General features: G+C 40.5%; 7 non-coding genes across 7 annotated transcripts; all 7 read left to right on the top strand.

Moving 5' to 3' along the window:
• The first annotated feature begins 588 nt into the window (after positions 1 to 588).
• On the top strand, positions 589 to 661 carry trnav-aac (transfer RNA valine (anticodon AAC)). Its single transcript has one exon. It is a non-coding gene; the product is annotated as a tRNA-Val (tRNA).
• Positions 662 to 2,096: 1,435 nt separating this feature from the next.
• On the top strand, positions 2,097 to 2,169 carry trnav-aac (transfer RNA valine (anticodon AAC)). The gene has a single exon. It is a non-coding gene; the product is annotated as a tRNA-Val (tRNA).
• Positions 2,170 to 5,105: 2,936 nt separating this feature from the next.
• Positions 5,106 to 5,178, top strand: trnav-aac (transfer RNA valine (anticodon AAC)). Its single transcript has one exon. It is a non-coding gene; the product is annotated as a tRNA-Val (tRNA).
• A 6,147-nt stretch (positions 5,179 to 11,325) lies between these two features.
• On the top strand, positions 11,326 to 11,398 carry trnav-cac (transfer RNA valine (anticodon CAC)). The gene has a single exon. It is a non-coding gene; the product is annotated as a tRNA-Val (tRNA).
• A 2,936-nt stretch (positions 11,399 to 14,334) lies between these two features.
• trnav-cac (transfer RNA valine (anticodon CAC)) lies at positions 14,335 to 14,407 on the top strand. Its single transcript has one exon. It is a non-coding gene; the product is annotated as a tRNA-Val (tRNA).
• A 1,087-nt stretch (positions 14,408 to 15,494) lies between these two features.
• Positions 15,495 to 15,567, top strand: trnav-cac (transfer RNA valine (anticodon CAC)). The gene has a single exon. It is a non-coding gene; the product is annotated as a tRNA-Val (tRNA).
• A 1,564-nt stretch (positions 15,568 to 17,131) lies between these two features.
• On the top strand, positions 17,132 to 17,204 carry trnav-cac (transfer RNA valine (anticodon CAC)). Its single transcript has one exon. It is a non-coding gene; the product is annotated as a tRNA-Val (tRNA).
• The last annotated feature ends 3,304 nt before the right edge of the window (positions 17,205 to 20,508 follow it).

Raw genomic sequence — 20,508 nt, 5'->3', positions numbered from 1 at the left:
TAAATTCAAATGATTGGTCATTTCTGCAGCATTGAAGGTACCCAAGAACACAGTGGCTTCCATCACTCTTAAATAGAAGAAGTTTGGAACCACCAAGCCTCTTCCAAGTTCCGGCTGCACACGATAATTCCCGGCTTCTCATGTCTACCTCACATAATATCCCAAATTGAGTACCACAGAAAGAGCCATAATACCCATTAAATATTTTAAAAATACCTTATTTACGTACATTTTCAGACCCTTTGCTATGAGCCTGGAAATTGAGCTCAGGTCCATCCTGTTTCCATTGATCATCCTTGAGATGTTTCTTCAACTTGATTGGAGTCCACCTGTGGTAAATTCAAATGATTGGTCATTTCTGCAGCATTGAAGGTACCCAAGAACACAGTGGCTTCCATCACTCTTAAATGGAAGAAGTTTTGAACCACCAAGCCTCTTCCAAGAGCCGCTGCACACAATAATTCCCGGCTTCTCAAGCCTTATTGTTTAATTAATTGACTAAGTAATTTCTGATTTCATTAGGTTCTGAGAGCGATAAATGTCCCACCCAGCCAAAGTCAGCCACACCCTTAGTATTCCACTCATTGGGTTTCCGTAGTGTAGTGGTTATCACGTTCGCCTAACACGCGAAAGGTCCCCGGTTCGAGACCGGGCGGAAACACATTTTAACAAATTGGTCCTTCGCACTTCTCAGTATTTGCTATTCAGACTTTAGTTTCAGTAGTGTATTGGTTATCACGTTCGCCTCACACGCGAAAGTCAGTCACACCCTTAGTTTTCCAATCATTCGGTTTCCGTAGTCTAGTGGTTATCACGTTCGCCTCACACGCGAAAGGTCCCCGGTTCGAAACCGGGCGGAAACATTTTGTAATATTCAATATTTCCCAATGCCCAGAGGCTAGCATTTGGTTTGAAACAGTTGAGGTTTGTCTAAACCTTGCTGTCTACCTCTCCGACCTGTGGATCAATGTTGCCGTTTTTTTGGGGACCTCCACCATGCGATCTGTATGAATGTGACCAGACTGACAGCTTCTCTGAGCCAGGCAAATTCATTTATCAGGGTCATTGTAATGGATATATCCAAAGAAATGGCAATATAATCCAAGGTAAAACAAACAAAAATGTAGATCGTTTTCTGTCATTTCAGCTGCTTGATGTGATTGTGTGATAGATTTAGTTGGCTGGCTAGCAAAGGAAAAGAAGCTAGCCTGCATAGGTACAGTGCATTCGGAAAGTTTTCAGACCCCTTACTTTTTTCCACATTTTGTTACGTTACAGCCTTATTCTAAAATGGATGAAATAAAATAAAATCTATCTACACACAAAACCACATAATGACAAAGCGATAACATATAGTTTTTATTAATGAAAAAAATATTTTAAAAATACCTTATTTACATACATTTTCAGACCCTTTGCTATGAGGCTGGAAATTGAGCTCAGGTCCATCCTGTTTCCATTGATCATCCTTGAGATGTTTCTTCAACTTGATTGGAGTCCACCTGTGGTAAATTCAAATGATTGGTCATTTCTGCAGCATTGAAGGTACCCAAGAACACAGTGGCTTCCATCACTCTTAAATAGAAGAAGTTTGGAACCACCAAGCCTCTTCCAAGTTCCGGCTGCACACGATAATTCCCGGCTTCTCATGTCTACCTCACATAATATCCCAAATTGAGTACCACAGAAAGAGCCATAATACCCATTAAATATTTTAAAAATACCTTATTTACGTACATTTTCAGACCCTTTGCTATGAGCCTGGAAATTGAGCTCAGGTCCATCCTGTTTCCATTGATCATCCTTGAGATGTTTCTTCAACTTGATTGGAGTCCACCTGTGGTAAATTCAAATGATTGGTCATTTCTGCAGCATTGAAGGTACCCAAGAACACAGTGGCTTCCATCACTCTTAAATGGAAGAAGTTTTGAACCACCAAGCCTCTTCCAAGAGCCGCTGCACACAATAATTCCCGGCTTCTCAAGCCTTATTGTTTAATTAATTGACTAAGTAATTTCTGATTTCATTAGGTTCTGAGAGCGATAAATGTCCCACCCAGCCAAAGTCAGCCACACCCTTAGTACTCCACTCATTGGGTTTCCGTAGTGTAGTGGTTATCACGTTCGCCTAACACGCGAAAGGTCCCCGGTTCGAGACCGGGCGGAAACACATTTTAACAAATTGGTCCTTCGCACTTCTCAGTATTTGCTATTCAGACTTTAGTTTCAGTAGTGTATTGGTTATCACGTTCGCCTCACACGCGAAAGTCAGTCACACCCTTAGTTTTCCAATCATTCGGTTTACGTAGTCTAGTGGTTATCACGTTCGCCTCACACGCGAAAGGTCCCCGGTTTGAAACCGGGCGGAAACATTTTGTAATATTCAATATTTCCCAATGCCCAGAGGCTAGCATTTGGTTTGAAACAGTTGAGGTTTGTCTAAACCTTGCTGTCTACCTCTCCGACCTGTGGATCAATGTTGCCGTTTTTTTGGGGACCTCCACCATGCGATCTGTATGAATGTGACCAGACTGACAGCTTCTCTGAGCCAGGCAAATTCATTTATCAGGGTCATTGTAATGGATATATCCAAAGAAATGGCAATATAATCCAAGGTAAAACAAACAAAAATGTAGATCGTTTTCTGTCATTTCAGCTGCTTGATGTGATTGTGTGATAGATTTAGTTGGCTGGCTAGCAAAGGAAAAGAAGCTAGCCTGCATAGGTACAGTGCATTCGGAAAGTTTTCAGACCCCTTACTTTTTTCCACATTTTGTTACGTTACAGCCTTATTCTAAAATGGATGAAATAAAATAAAATCTATCTACACACAAAACCACATAATGACAAAGCGATAACATATAGTTTTTATTCATGAAAAAAATATTTTAAAAATACCTTATTTACATACATTTTCAGACCCTTTGCTATGAGGCTGGAAATTGAGCTCAGGTCCATCCTGTTTCCATTGATCATCCTTGAGATGTTTCTTCAACTTGATTGGAGTCCACCTGTGTTAAATTCAAATGATTGCTCATTTCTGCAGCATTGAAGGTACCCAAGAACACAGTGGCTTCCATCACTCTTAAATAGAAGAAGTTTGGAACCACCAAGCCTCTTCCAAGTTCCGGCTGCACACGATAATTCCCGGCTTCTCATGTCTACCTCACATAATATCCCAAATTGAGTACCACAGAAAGAGCCATAATACCCATTAAATTTTTTTAAAATACCTTATTTACGTACATTTTCAGACCCTTTGCTATGACGCTGGAAATTGAGCTCAGGTCCATCCTGTTTCCATTGATCATCCTTGAGATGTTTCGTCAACTTGATTGGAGTCCACCTGTGGTAAATTCAAATGATTGGTCATTTCTGCAGCATTGAAGGTACCCAAGAACACAGTGGCTTCCATCACTCTTAAATGGAAGAAGTTTTGAACCACCAAGCCTCTTCCAAGAGCCGCTGCACACAATAATTCCCGGCTTCTCAAGCCTTATTGTTTAATTAATTGACTAAGTAATTTCTGATTTCATTAGGTTCTGAGAGCGATAAATGTCCCACCCAACCAAAGTCAGCCACACCCTTAGTATTCCACTCATTGGGTTTCCGTAGTGTAGATGTCATCACGTTCGCCTAACACGCGAAAGGTCTCCGGTTCGAGACCGGGCGGAAACACATTTTAACAAATTGGTCCTTCGCACTTCTCAGTATTTGCTATTCAGACTTTAGTTTCAGTAGTGTATTGGTTATCACGTTCGCCTCACACGCGAAAGTCAGTCACACCCTTAGTTTTCCAATCATTTGGTTTCCGTAGTGTAGTGGTTATCACGTTTGCCTCACACACGAAAGGTCCCCGGTTCGAAACCGGGCGGAAACCTTATGTAATATTCAATATTTCCCAGAGGCAAGCATTTGGTTTGAAACAGTTGAGGTTTGTCTAAACCTTGCTGTCTACCTCTCCGACCTGTGGATCAATGTTGCCGTTTTTTTGGGGACCTCCACCATGCGATCTGTATGAATGTGACCAGACTGACAGCTTCTCTGAGCCAGGCAAATTAATTTATCAGGGTCATTGTAATGGATATATCCAAAGAAATGGCAATATAATCCAAGGTAAAACAAACAAAAATGTAGATCGTTTTCTGTCATTTCAGCTGCTTGATGTGATTGTGTGATAGATTTAGTTGGCTGGCTAGCAAAGGAAAAGAAGCTAGCCTGCATAGGTACAGTGCATTCGGAAAGTTTTCAGACCCCTTACTTTTTTCCACATTTTGTTACGTTACAGCCTTATTCTAAAATGGATGAAATAAAATAAAATCTATCTACACACAAAACCACATAATGACAAAGCGATAACATATAGTTTTTATTCATGAAAAAAATATTTTAAAAATACCTTATTTACATACATTTTCAGACCCTTTGCTATGAGGCTGGAAATTGAGCTCAGGTCCATCCTGTTTCCATTGATCATCCTTGAGATGTTTCTTCAACTTGATTGGAGTCCACCTGTGGTAAATTCAAATGATTGGTCATTTCTGCAGCATTGAAGGTACCCAAGAACACAGTGGCTTCCATCACTCTTAAATAGAAGAAGTTTGGAACCACCAAGCCTCTTCCAAGTTCCGGCTGCACACGATAATTCCCGGCTTCTCATGTCTACCTCACATAATATCCCAAATTGAGTACCACAGAAAGAGCCATAATACCCATTAAATATTTTAAAAATACCTTATTTACATACATTTTCAGACCCTTTGCTATGAGGCTGGAAATTGAGCTCAGGTCCATCCTGTTTCCATTGATCATCCTTGAGATGTTTCTTCAACTTGATTGGAGTCCACCTGTGGTAAATTCAAATGATTGGTCATTTCTGCAGCATTGAAGGTACCCAAGAACACAGTGGCTTCCATCACTCTTAAATGGAAGAAGTTTTGAACCACCAAGCCTCTTCCAAGAGCCGCTGCACACAATAATTCCCGGCTTCTCAAGCCTTATTGTTTAATTAATTGACTAAGTAATTTCTGATTTCATTAGGTTCTGAGAGCGATAAATGTCCCACCCAGCCAAAGTCAGCCACACCCTTAGTACTCCACTCATTGGGTTTCCGTAGTGTAGTGGTTATCACGTTCGCCTAACACGCGAAAGGTCCCCGGTTCGAGACCGGGCGGAAACACATTTTAACAAATTGGTCCTTCGCACTTCTCAGTATTTGCTATTCAGACTTTAGTTTCAGTAGTGTATTGGTTTTCACGTTCGCCTCACACGCGAAAGTCAGTCACACCCTTAGTTTTCCAATCATTCGGTTTACGTAGTCTAGTGGTTATCACGTTCGCCTCACACGCGAAAGGTCCCCGGTTTGAAACCGGGCGGAAACATTTTGTAATATTCAATATTTCCCAATGCCCAGAGGCTAGCATTTGGTTTGAAACAGTTGAGGTTTGTCTAAACCTTGCTGTCTACCTCTCCGACCTGTGGATCAATGTTGCCGTTTTTTTGGGGACCTCCACCATGCGATCTGTATGAATGTGACCAGACTGACAGCTTCTCTGAGCCAGGCAAATTCATTTATCAGGGTCATTGTAATGGATATATCCAAAGAAATGGCAATATAATCCAAGGTAAAACAAACAAAAATGTAGATCGTTTTCTGTCATTTCAGCTGCTTGATGTGATTGTGTGATAGATTTAGTTGGCTGGCTAGCAAAGGAAAAGAAGCTAGCCTGCATAGGTACAGTGCATTCGGAAAGTTTTCAGACCCCTTACTTTTTTCCACATTTTGTTACGTTACAGCCTTATTCTAAAATGGATGAAATAAAATAAAATCTATCTACACACAAAACCACATAATGACAAAGCGATAACATATAGTTTTTATTCATGAAAAAAATATTTTAAAAATACCTTATTTACATACATTTTCAGACCCTTTGCTATGAGGCTGGAAATTGAGCTCAGGTCCATCCTGTTTCCATTGATCATCCTTGAGATGTTTCTTCAACTTGATTGGAGTCCACCTGTGTTAAATTCAAATGATTGCTCATTTCTGCAGCATTGAAGGTACCCAAGAACACAGTGGCTTCCATCACTCTTAAATAGAAGAAGTTTGGAACCACCAAGCCTCTTCCAAGTTCCGGCTGCACACGATAATTCCCGGCTTCTCATGTCTACCTCACATAATATCCCAAATTGAGTACCACAGAAAGAGCCATAATACCCATTAAATTTTTTTAAAATACCTTATTTACGTACATTTTCAGACCCTTTGCTATGACGCTGGAAATTGAGCTCAGGTCCATCCTGTTTCCATTGATCATCCTTGAGATGTTTCGTCAACTTGATTGGAGTCCACCTGTGGTAAATTCAAATGATTGGTCATTTCTGCAGCATTGAAGGTACCCAAGAACACAGTGGCTTCCATCACTCTTAAATGGAAGAAGTTTTGAACCACCAAGCCTCTTCCAAGAGCCGCTGCACACAATAATTCCCGGCTTCTCAAGCCTTATTGTTTAATTAATTGACTAAGTAATTTCTGATTTCATTAGGTTCTGAGAGCGATAAATGTCCCACCCAACCAAAGTCAGCCACACCCTTAGTATTCCACTCATTGGGTTTCCGTAGTGTAGATGTCATCACGTTCGCCTAACACGCGAAAGGTCTCCGGTTCGAGACCGGGCGGAAACACATTTTAACAAATTGGTCCTTCGCACTTCTCAGTATTTGCTATTCAGACTTTAGTTTCAGTAGTGTATTGGTTATCACGTTCGCCTCACACGCGAAAGTCAGTCACACCCTTAGTTTTCCAATCATTTGGTTTCCGTAGTGTAGTGGTTATCACGTTTGCCTCACACACGAAAGGTCCCCGGTTCGAAACCGGGCGGAAACCTTATGTAATATTCAATATTTCCCAGAGGCAAGCATTTGGTTTGAAACAGTTGAGGTTTGTCTAAACCTTGCTGTCTACCTCTCCGACCTGTGGATCAATGTTGCCGTTTTTTTGGGGACCTCCACCATGCGATCTGTATGAATGTGACCAGACTGACAGCTTCTCTGAGCCAGGCAAATTAATTTATCAGGGTCATTGTAATGGATATATCCAAAGAAATGGCAATATAATCCAAGGTAAAACAAACAAAAATGTAGATCGTTTTCTGTCATTTCAGCTGCTTGATGTGATTGTGTGATAGATTTAGTTGGCTGGCTAGCAAAGGAAAAGAAGCTAGCCTGCATAGGTACAGTGCATTCGGAAAGTTTTCAGACCCCTTACTTTTTTCCACATTTTGTTACGTTACAGCCTTATTCTAAAATGGATGAAATAAAATAAAATCTATCTACACACAAAACCACATAATGACAAAGCGATAACATATAGTTTTTATTCATGAAAAAAATATTTTAAAAATACCTTATTTACATACATTTTCAGACCCTTTGCTATGAGGCTGGAAATTGAGCTCAGGTCCATCCTGTTTCCATTGATCATCCTTGAGATGTTTCTTCAACTTGATTGGAGTCCACCTGTGGTAAATTCAAATGATTGGTCATTTCTGCAGCATTGAAGGTACCCAAGAACACAGTGGCTTCCATCACTCTTAAATAGAAGAAGTTTGGAACCACCAAGCCTCTTCCAAGTTCCGGCTGCACACGATAATTCCCGGCTTCTCATGTCTACCTCACATAATATCCCAAATTGAGTACCACAGAAAGAGCCATAATACCCATTAAATATTTTAAAAATACCTTATTTACATACATTTTCAGACCCTTTGCTATGAGGCTGGAAATTGAGCTCAGGTCCATCCTGTTTCCATTGATCATCCTTGAGATGTTTCTTCAACTTGATTGGAGTCCACCTGTGGTAAATTCAAATGATTGGTCATTTCTGCAGCATTGAAGGTACCCAAGAACACAGTGGCTTCCATCACTCTTAAATGGAAGAAGTTTTGAACCACCAAGCCTCTTCCAAGAGCCGCTGCACACAATAATTCCCGGCTTCTCAAGCCTTATTGTTTAATTAATTGACTAAGTAATTTCTGATTTCATTAGGTTCTGAGAGCGATAAATGTCCCACCCAGCCAAAGTCAGCCACACCCTTAGTACTCCACTCATTGGGTTTCCGTAGTGTAGTGGTTATCACGTTCGCCTAACACGCGAAAGGTCCCCGGTTCGAGACCAGGCGGAAACACATTTTAACAAATTGGTCCTTCGCACTTCTCAGTATTTGCTATTCAGACTTTAGTTTCAGTAGTGTATTGGTTATCACGTTCGCCTCACACGCGAAAGTCAGTCACACCCTTAGTTTTCCAATCATTCGGTTTACGTAGTCTAGTGGTTATCACGTTCGCCTCACACGCGAAAGGTCCCCGGTTTGAAACCGGGCGGAAACATTTTGTAATATTCAATATTTCCCAATGCCCAGAGGCTAGCATTTGGTTTGAAACAGTTGAGGTTTGTCTAAACCTTGCTGTCTACCTCTCCGACCTGTGGATCAATGTTGCCGTTTTTTTGGGGACCTCCACCATGCGATCTGTATGAATGTGACCAGACTGACAGCTTCTCTGAGCCAGGCAAATTCATTTATCAGGGTCATTGTAATGGATATATCCAAAGAAATGGCAATATAATCCAAGGTAAAACAAACAAAAATGTAGATCGTTTTCTGTCATTTCAGCTGCTTGATGTGATTGTGTGATAGATTTAGTTGGCTGGCTAGCAAAGGAAAAGAAGCTAGCCTGCATAGGTACAGTGCATTCGGAAAGTTTTCAGACCCCTTACTTTTTTCCACATTTTGTTACGTTACAGCCTTATTCTAAAATGGATGAAATAAAATAAAATCTATCTACACACAAAACCACATAATGACAAAGCGATAACATATAGTTTTTATTCATGAAAAAAATATTTTAAAAATACCTTATTTACATACATTTTCAGACCCTTTGCTATGAGGCTGGAAATTGAGCTCAGGTCCATCCTGTTTCCATTGATCATCCTTGAGATGTTTCTTCAACTTGATTGGAGTCCACCTGTGTTAAATTCAAATGATTGCTCATTTCTGCAGCATTGAAGGTACCCAAGAACACAGTGGCTTCCATCACTCTTAAATAGAAGAAGTTTGGAACCACCAAGCCTCTTCCAAGTTCCGGCTGCACACGATAATTCCCGGCTTCTCATGTCTACCTCACATAATATCCCAAATTGAGTACCACAGAAAGAGCCATAATACCCATTAAATTTTTTTAAAATACCTTATTTACGTACATTTTCAGACCCTTTGCTATGACGCTGGAAATTGAGCTCAGGTCCATCCTGTTTCCATTGATCATCCTTGAGATGTTTCGTCAACTTGATTGGAGTCCACCTGTGGTAAATTCAAATGATTGGTCATTTCTGCAGCATTGAAGGTACCCAAGAACACAGTGGCTTCCATCACTCTTAAATGGAAGAAGTTTTGAACCACCAAGCCTCTTCCAAGAGCCGCTGCACACAATAATTCCCGGCTTCTCAAGCCTTATTGTTTAATTAATTGACTAAGTAATTTCTGATTTCATTAGGTTCTGAGAGCGATAAATGTCCCACCCAACCAAAGTCAGCCACACCCTTAGTATTCCACTCATTGGGTTTCCGTAGTGTAGATGTCATCACGTTCGCCTAACACGCGAAAGGTCTCTGGTTCGAGACCGGGCGGAAACACATTTTAACAAATTGGTCCTTCGCACTTCTCAGTATTTGCTCTTCAGACTTTAGTTTCAGTAGTGTATTGGTTATCACGTTCGCCTCACACGCGAAAGTCAGTCACACCCTTAGTTTTCCAATCATTTGGTTTCCGTAGTGTAGTGGTTATCACGTTTGCCTCACACACGAAAGGTCCCCGGTTCGAAACCGGGCGGAAACCTTATGTAATATTCAATATTTCCCAGAGGCAAGCATTTGGTTTGAAACAGTTGAGGTTTGTCTAAACCTTGCTGTCTACCTCTCCGACCTGTGGATCAATGTTGCCGTTTTTTTGGGGACCTCCACCATGCGATCTGTATGAATGTGACCAGACTGACAGCTTCTCTGAGCCAGGCAAATTAATTTATCAGGGTCATTGTAATGGATATATCCAAAGAAATGGCAATATAATCCAAGGTAAAACAAACAAAAATGTAGATCGTTTTCTGTCATTTCAGCTGCTTGATGTGATTGTGTGATAGATTTAGTTGGCTGGCTAGCAAAGGAAAAGAAGCTAGCCTGCATAGGTACAGTGCATTCGGAAAGTTTTCAGACCCCTTACTTTTTTCCACATTTTGTTACGTTACAGCCTTATTCTAAAATGGATGAAATAAAATAAAATCTATCTACACACAAAACCACATAATGACAAAGCGATAACATATAGTTTTTATTCATGAAAAAAATATTTTAAAAATACCTTATTTACATACATTTTCAGACCCTTTGCTATGAGGCTGGAAATTGAGCTCAGGTCCATCCTGTTTCCATTGATCATCCTTGAGATGTTTCTTCAACTTGATTGGAGTCCACCTGTGGTAAATTCAAATGATTGGTCATTTCTGCAGCATTGAAGGTACCCAAGAACACAGTGGCTTCCATCACTCTTAAATAGAAGAAGTTTGGAACCACCAAGCCTCTTCCAAGTTCCGGCTGCACACGATAATTCCCGGCTTCTCATGTCTACCTCACATAATATCCCAAATTGAGTACCACAGAAAGAGCCATAATACCCATTAAATATTTTAAAAATACCTTATTTACATACATTTTCAGACCCTTTGCTATGAGGCTGGAAATTGAGCTCAGGTCCATCCTGTTTCCATTGATCATCCTTGAGATGTTTCTTCAACTTGATTGGAGTCCACCTGTGGTAAATTCAAATGATTGGTCATTTCTGCAGCATTGAAGGTACCCAAGAACACAGTGGCTTCCATCACTCTTAAATGGAAGAAGTTTTGAACCACCAAGCCTCTTCCAAGAGCCGCTGCACACAATAATTCCCGGCTTCTCAAGCCTTATTGTTTAATTAATTGACTAAGTAATTTCTGATTTCATTAGGTTCTGAGAGCGATAAATGTCCCACCCAGCCAAAGTCAGCCACACCCTTAGTACTCCACTCATTGGGTTTCCGTAGTGTAGTGGTTATCACGTTCGCCTAACACGCGAAAGGTCCCCGTTTCGAGACCGGGCGGAAACACATTTTAACAAATTGGTCCTTCGCACTTCTCAGTATTTGCTATTCAGACTTTAGTTTCAGTAGTGTATTGGTTATCACGTTCGCCTCACACGCGAAAGTCAGTCACACCCTTAGTTTTCCAATCAATTGGTTTCCGTAGTGTAGTGGTTATCACGTTCGCCTCACACGCGAAAGGTCCCCGGTTCGAAACCGGGCGGAAACATTTTGTAATATTCAATATTTCCCAATGCCCAGAGGCTAGCATTTGGTTTGAAACAGTTGAGGTTTGTCTAAACCTTGCTGTCTACCTCTCCGACCTGTGGATCAATGTTGCCGTTTTTTTGGGGACCTCCACCATGCGATCTGTATGAATGTGACCAAACTGACAGCTTCTCTGAGCCAGGCAAATTCATTTATCAGGGTCATTGTAATGGATATATCCAAAGAAATGGCAATATAATCCAAGGTAAAACAAACAAAAATGTAGATCGTTTTCTGTCATTTCAGGTGCTTGATGTGATTGTGTGATAGATTTAGTTGGCTGGCTAGCAAAGGAAAAGAAGCTAGCCTGCATAGGTACAGTGCATTGGGAAAGTTTTCAGACCCCTTACTTTTTTCCACATTTTGTTTCGTTACAGCCTTATACTAAAATGGATTAAATAAAATAAAATCTATCTACACACAATACCACATAATGACAAAGCGATAACATATAGTTTTTATTCATGAAAAAAATATTTTAAAAATACCTTATTTACATACATTTTCAGACCCTTTGCTATGAGGCTGGAAATTGAGCTCAGGTCCATCCTGTTTCCATTGATCATCCTTGAGATGTTTCTTCAACTTGATTGGAGTCCACCTGTGTTAAATTCAAATGATTGCTCATTTCTGCAGCATTGAAGGTACCCAAGAACACAGTGGCTTCCATCACTCTTAAATAGAAGAAGTTTGGAACCACCAAGCCTCTTCCAAGTTCCGGCTGCACACGATAATTCCCGGCTTCTCATGTCTACCTCACATAATATCCCAAATTGAGTACCACAGAAAGAGCCATAATACCCATTAAATTTTTTTAAAATACCTTATTTACGTACATTTTCAGACCCTTTGCTATGACGCTGGAAATTGAGCTCAGGTCCATCCTGTTTCCATTGATCATCCTTGAGATGTTTCGTCAACTTGATTGGAGTCCACCTGTGGTAAATTCAAATGATTGGTCATTTCTGCAGCATTGAAGGTACCCAAGAACACAGTGGCTTCCATCACTCTTAAATGGAAGAAGTTTTGAACCACCAAGCCTCTTCCAAGAGCCGCTGCACACAATAATTCCCGGCTTCTCAAGCCTTATTGTTTAATTAATTGACTAAGTAATTTCTGATTTCATTAGGTTCTGAGAGCGATAAATGTCCCACCCAACCAAAGTCAGCCACACCCTTAGTATTCCACTCATTGGGTTTCCGTAGTGTAGATGTCATCACGTTCGCCTAACACGCGAAAGGTCTCCGGTTCGAGACCGGGCGGAAACACATTTTAACAAATTGGTCCTTCGCACTTCTCAGTATTTGCTATTCAGACTTTAGTTTCAGTAGCGTATTGGTTATCACGTTCGCCTCACACGCGAAAGTCAGTCACACCCTTAGTTTTCCAATCATTTGGTTTCCGTAGTGTAGTGGTTATCACGTTTGCCTCACACACGAAAGGTCCCCGGTTCGAAACCGGGCGGAAACCTTATGTAATATTCAATATTTCCCAGAGGCAAGCATTTGGTTTGAAACAGTTGAGGTTTGTCTAAACCTTGCTGTCTACCTCTCCGACCTGTGGATCAATGTTGCCGTTTTTTTGGGGACCTCCACCATGCGATCTGTATGAATGTGACCAGACTGACAGCTTCTCTGAGCCAGGCAAATTAATTTATCTTGGTCATTGTAATGGATATATCCAAAGAAATGGCAATATAATCCAAGGTAAAACAAACAAAAATGTAGATCGTTTTCTGTCATTTCAGCTGCTTGATGTGATTGTGTGATAGATTTAGTTGGCTGGCTAGCAAAGGAAAATAAGCTAGCCTGCATAGGTACAGTGCATTCGGAAAGTTTTCAGACCCCTTACTTTTTTCCACATTTTGTTACGTTACAGCCTTATTCTAAAATGGATGAAATAAAATAAAATCTATCTACACACAAAACCACATAATGACAAAGCGATAACATATAGTTTTTATTCATGAAAAAAATATTTTAAAAATACCTTATTTACATACATTTTCAGACCCTTTGCTATGAGGCTGGAAATTGAGCTCAGGTCCATCCTGTTTCCATTGATCATCCTTGAGATGTTTCTTCAACTTGATTGGAGTCCACCTGTGGTAAATTCAAATGATTGGTCATTTCTGCAGCATTGAAGGTACCCAAGAACACAGTGGCTTCCATCACTCTTAAATAGAAGAAGTTTGGAACCACCAAGCCTCTTCCAAGTTCCGGCTGCACACGATAATTCCCGGCTTCTCATGTCTACCTCACATAATATCCCAAATTGAGTACCACAGAAAGAGCCATAATACCCATTAAATATTTTAAAAATACCTTATTTACATACATTTTCAGACCCTTTGCTATGAGGCTGGAAATTGAGCTCAGGTCCATCCTGTTTCCATTGATCATCCTTGAGATGTTTCTTCAACTTGATTGGAGTCCACCTGTGGTAAATTCAAATGATTGGTCATTTCTGCAGCATTGAAGGTACCCAAGAACACAGTGGCTTCCATCACTCTTAAATGGAAGAAGTTTTGAACCACCAAGCCTCTTCCAAGAGCCGCTGCACACAATAATTCCCGGCTTCTCAAGCCTTATTGTTTAATTAATTGACTAAGTAATTTCTGATTTCATTAGGTTCTGAGAGCGATAAATGTCCCACCCAGCCAAAGTCAGCCACACCCTTAGTATTCCACTCATTGGGTTTCCGTAGTGTAGTGGTTATCACGTTCGCCTAACACGCGAAAGGTCCCCGTTTCGAGACCGGGCGGAAACACATTTTAACAAATTGGTCCTTCGCACTTCTCAGTATTTGCTATTCAGACTTTAGTTTCAGTAGTGTATTGGTTATCACGTTCGCCTCACACGCGAAAGTCAGTCACACCCTTAGTTTTCCAATCAATTGGTTTCCGTAGTGTAGTGGTTATCACGTTCGCCTCACACGCGAAAGGTCCCCGGTTCGAAACCGGGCGGAAACATTTTGTAATATTCAATATTTCCCAATGCCCAGAGGCTAGCATTTGGTTTGAAACAGTTGAGGTTTGTCTAAACCTTGCTGTCTACCTCTCCGACCTGTGGATCAATGTTGCCGTTTTTTTGGGGACCTCCACCATGCGATCTGTATGAATGTGACCAAACTGACAGCTTCTCTGAGCCAGGCAAATTCATTTATCAGGGTCATTGTAATGGATATATCCAAAGAAATGGCAATATAATCCAAGGTAAAACAAACAAAAATGTAGATCGTTTTCTGTCATTTCAGCTGCTTGATGTGATTGTGTGATAGATTTAGTTGGCTGGCTAGCAAAGGAAAAGAAGCTAGCCTGCATAGGTACAGTGCATTGGGAAAGTTTTCAGACCCCTTACTTTTTTCCACATTTTGTTTCGTTACAGCCTTATACTAAAATGGATTAAATAAAATAAAATCTATCTACACACAATACCACATAATGACAAAGCGATAACATATAGTTTTTATTAATTAAAAAAATATTTTAAAAATACCTTATTTACATACATTTTCAGACCCTTTGCTATGAGGCTGGAAATTGAGCTCAGGTCCATCCTGTTTCCATTGATCATCCTTGAGATGTTTCTTCAACTTGATTGGAGTCCACCTGTGGTAAATTCAAATGATTGGTCATTTCTGCAGCATTGAAGGTACCCAAGAACACAGTGGCTTCCATCACTCTTAAATGGAAGAAGTTTTGAACCACCAAGCCTCTTCCAAGAGCCGCTGCACACAATAATTCCCGGCTTCTCAAGCCTTATTGTTTAATTAATTGACTAAGTAATTTCTGATTTCATTAGGTTCTGAGAGCGATAAATGTCCCACCCAGCCAAAGTCAGCCACACCCTTAGTATTCCACTCATTGGGTTTCCGTAGTGTAGTGGTTATCACGTTCGCCTAACACGCGAAAGGTCCCCGTTTCGAGACCGGGCAGAAACAAATTTTAACAAATTGGTCCTTCGCACTTGTCAGTATTTGCTATTCAGTAGTGTATTGGTTATCACGTTCGCCTCACACGCGACAGTCAGTCACACCCTTAGTTTTCCAATCAATTGGTTTCCGTAGTGTAGTGGTTATCACGTTCGCCTCACACGCGAAAGGTCCCCGGTTCGAAACCGGGCGGAAACATTATGTAATATTCAATATTTCCCAATGCCCAGAGGCTAGCATTTGGTTTGAAACAGTTGAGGTTTGTCTAAACCTTGCTGTCTACCTCTCCGACCTGTGGATCAATGTTGCCGTTTTTTTGGGGACCTCCACCATGCGATCTGTATGAATGTGACCAGACTGACAGCTTCTCTGAGCCAGGCAAATTCATTTATCAGGGTCATTGTAATGGATATATCCAAAGAAATGGCAATATAATCCAAGGTAAAACAAACAAAAATGTAGATTGTTTTCTGTCATTTCAGCTGCTTGATGTGATTGTGTGATAGATTTAGTTGGCTGGCTAGCAAAGGAAAAGAAGCTAGCCTGCATAGGTACAGTGCATTGGGAACGTTTTCAGACCCCTTACTTTTTTCCACATTTTGTTTCGTTACAGCCTTATACTAAAATGGATGAAATAGAATAAAATCTATCTACACACAAAACCACATAATGACAAAGCGATAACATATAGTTTTTATTCATGAAAAAAATATTTTAAAAATACCTTATTTACATACATTTTCAGACCCTTTGCTATGAGGCTGGAAATTGAGCTCAGGTCCATCCTGTTTCCATTGATCATCCTTGAGATGTTTCTTCAACTTGATTGGAGTCCACCTGTGTTAAATTCAAATGATTGCTCATTTCTGCAGCATTGAAGGTACCCAAGAACACAGTGGTTTCCATCACTCTTAAATAGAAGAAGTTTGGAACCACCAAGCCTCTTCCAAGTTCCGGCTGCACACGATAATTCCCGGCTTCTCATGTCTACCTCACATAATATCCCAAATTGAGTACCACAGAAAGAGCCATAATACCCATTAAATTTTTTAAAAATACCTTATTTACGTACATTTTCAGACCCTTTGCTATGACGCTGGAAATTGAGCTCAGGTCCATCCTGTTTCCATTGATCATCCTTGAGATGTTTCGTCAACTTGATTGGAGTCCACCTGTGGTAAATTCAAATGATTGGTCATTTCTGCAGCATTGAAGGTACCCAAGAACACAGTGGCTTCCATCACTCTTAAATAGAAGAAGTTTGGAACCACCAAGCCTCTTCCAAGTTCCGGCTGCACACGATAATTCCCAGCTTCTCATTTCTACCTCACATAATATCCCAAATTGAGTACCACAGAAAGAGCCATAATACCCATTAAATATTTTAAAAATACCTTATTTACGTACGTTTTCAGACCCTTTGCTATGAGGCTGGAAATTGAGCTCAGGTCCATCCTGTTTCCATTGATCATCCTTGAGATGTTTCTTCAACTTGATTGTGGACACCTGTGGTAAATTCAAATGATTGGTCATTTCTGCTTTCAAGGTACCCAAGAACACAGTTGCTTCCATCACTCTTAAATGGAAGAAGTTTTGAACCACCAAGCCTCTTCCAAGAGCCGCTGCACACAATAATTCCCGGCTTCTCAAGCCTTATTGTTTAATTAATTGACTAAGTAATTTCTGATTTCATTAGGTTCTGAGAGCGATAAATGTCCCACCCAGCCAAAGTCAGTCACACCCTTAGTTTTCCAATCATTTGGTTTCTGTAGTGTAGTGGTTATCACGTTCGCCTCACACGCGAAAGGTCCCCGGTTCGAAACCGGGCGGAAACATTTTGTAATATTCAATATTTCCCAATGCCCAGAGGCTATCATTTGGTTTGAAACAGTTGAGGTTTGTCTAAACCTTGCTGTCTACCTCTCCGACCTGTGGATCAATGTTGCCGTTTTTTTGGGGACCTCCACCATGCGATCTGTATGAATGTGACCAGACTGACAGCTTCTCTGAGCCAGGCAAATTCATTTATCAGGGTCATTGTAATGGATATATCCAAAGAAATGGCAATATAATCCAAGGTAAAACAAACAAAAATGTAGATCGTTTTCTGTCATTTCAGCTGCTTGATGTGATTGTGTGATAGATTTAGTTGGCTGGCTAGCAAAGGAAAAGAAGCTAGCCTGCATAGGTACAGTGCATTGGGAAAGTTTTCAGACCCCTTACTTTTTTCCACATTTTGTTTCGTTACAGCCTTATACTAAAATGGATGAAATAAAATAAAATCTATCTACACACAATACCACATAATGACAAAGCGATAACATATAGTTTTTATTAATGAAAAAAATATTTTAAAAATACCTTATTTACATACATTTTCAGACCCTTTGCTATGAGGCTGGAAATTGAGCTCAGGTCCATCCTGTTTCCATTGATCATCCTTGAGATGTTTCTTCAACTTGATTGGAATCCACCTGTGGTAAATTCAAATGATTGGTCATTTCTGCAGCATTGAAGGTACCCAAGAACACAGTGGCTTCCATCACTCTTAAATGGAAGAAGTTTTGAACCACCAAGCCTCTTCCAAGAGCCGCTGCACACAATAATTCCCGGCTTCTCAAGCCTTATTGTTTAATTAATTGACTAAGTAATTTCTGATTTCATTAGGTTCTGAGAGCGATAAATGTCCCACCCAGCCAAAGTCAGCCACACCCTTAGTATTCCACTCATTGGGTTTCCGTAGTGTAGTGGTTATCACGTTCGCCTAACACGCGAAAGGTCCCCGTTTCGAGACCGGGCGGAAACAAATTTTAACAAATTGGTTCTTCGCACTTCTCAGTATTTGCTATTCAGACTTTAGTTTCAGTAGTGTATTGGTTATCACGTTCGCCTCACACGCGAAAGTCAGTCACACCCTTAGTTTTCCAATCAATTGGTTTCCGTAGTGTAGTGGTTATCACGTTCGCCTCACACGTGAAAGGTCCCCGGTTCGAAACCGGGCGGAAACATTTTGTAATATTCAATATTTCCCAATGCCCAGAGGCTAGCATTTGGTTTGAAACAGTTGAGGTTTGTCTAAACCTTGCTGTCTACCTCTCCGACCTGTGGATCAATGTTGCCGTTTTTTTGGGGACCTCCACCATGCGATCTGTATGAATGTGACCAAACTGACAGCTTCTCTGAGCCAGGCAAATTCATTTATCAGGGTCATTGTAATGGATATATCCAAAGAAATGGCAATATAATCCAAGGTAAAACAAACAAAAATGTAGATTGTTTTCTGTCATTTCAGCTGCTTGATGTGATTGTGTGATAGATTTAGTTGGCTGGCTAGCAAAGGAAAAGAAGCTAGCCTGCATAGGTACAGTGCATTGGGAACGTTTTCAGACCCCTTACTTTTTTCCACATTTTGTTTCGTTACAGCCTTATACTAAAATGGATGAAATAAAATAAAATCTATCTACACACAATACCACATAATGACAAAGCGATAACATATAGTTTTTATTAATGAAAAAAATATTTTAAAAATACCTTATTTACATTCATTTTCAGACCCTTTGCTATGAGGCTGGAAATTGAGCTCAGGTCCATCCTGTTTCCATTGATCATCCTTGAGATGTTTCTTCAACTTGATTGGAGTCCACCTGTGGTAAATTCAAATGATTGGTCATTTCTGCAGCATTGAAGGTACCCAAGAACACAGTGGCTTCCATCACTCTTAAATAGAAGAAGTTTGGAACCACCAAGCCTCTTCCAAGTTCCGGCTGCACACGATAATTCCCGGCTTCTCATGTCTACCTCACATAATATCCCAAATTGAGTACCACAGAAAGAGCCATAATACCCATTAAATATTTTAAAAATACCTTATTTACGTACGTTTTCAGACCCTTTGCTATGAGGCTGGAAATTGAGCTCAGGTCCATCCTGTTTCCATTGATCATCCTTGAGATGTTTCTTCAACTTGATTGGAGTCCACCTGTGGTAAATTCAAATGATTGGTCATTTCTGCAGCATTGAAGGTACCCAAGAACACAGTGGCTTCCATCACTCTTAAATGGAAGAAGTTTTGAACCACCAAGCCTCTTCCAAGAGCCGCTGCACACAATAATTCCCGGCTTCTCAAGCCTTATTGTTTAATTAATTGACTAAGTAATTTCTGATTTCATTAGGTTCTGAGAGCGATAAATGTCCCACCCAGCCAAAGTCAGCCACACCCTTAGTACTCCACTCATTGGGTTTCCGTAGTGTACTGGTTATCACGTTCGGCTAACACGCGAAAGGTCCCCGGTTCGAGACCGGGCGGAAACACATTTTAACAGATTGGTCCTTCGCACTTCTCAGTATTTGCTATTCAGACTTTAGTTTCAGTAGTGTATTGGTTATCACGTTCGCCTCACACGCGAAAGTCAGTCACACCCTTAGTTTACCAATCATTCGGTTTCTGTAGTGTAGTGGTTATCACGTTCGCCTCACACGCGAAAGGTCCCCGGTTCGAAACCGGGTGGAAACATTTTGTAATATTCAATATTTCCCAATGCCCAGAGGCTAGCATTTGGTTTGAAACAGTTGAGGTTTGTCTAAACCTTGCTGTCTACCTCTCCGACCAGTGGATCAATGTTGCCGTTTTTTTGGGGACCTCCACCATGCGATCTGTATGAATGTGACCAGACTGACAGCTTCTCTGAGCCAGGCAAATTCATTTATCAGGGTCATTGTAATGGATATATCCAAAGAAATGGCAATATAATCCAAGGTAAAACAAACAAAAATGTAGATCGTTTTCTGTCATTTCAGCTGCTTGATGTGATTGTGTGATAGATTTAGTTGGCTGGCTAGCAAAGGAAAAGAAGCTAGCCTGCATAGGTACAGTGCATTCGGAAAGTTTTCAGACCCCTTACTTTTTTCCACATTTTGTTACGTTACAGCCTTATACTAAAATGGATGAAATAAAATAAAATCTATCTACACACAATACCACATAATGACAAAGCGATAACATATAGTTTTTATTAATGAAAAAAATATTTTAAAAATACCTTATTTACATACATTTTCAGACCCTTTGCTATGAGGCTGGAAATTGAGCTCAGTTCCATCCTGTTTCCATTGATCATCCTTGAGATGTTTCTTCAA

Source organism: Oncorhynchus mykiss, chromosome 8 (assembly GCF_057628025.1).
Source record: "Oncorhynchus mykiss isolate SJ-2025 chromosome 8, ASM5762802v1, whole genome shotgun sequence".
Lineage (NCBI taxonomy): Eukaryota > Metazoa > Chordata > Actinopteri > Salmoniformes > Salmonidae > Oncorhynchus > Oncorhynchus mykiss.
Note: the sequence above shows the minus strand (reverse complement) of the source record. Positions and strands in the feature narration are given on the sequence as shown.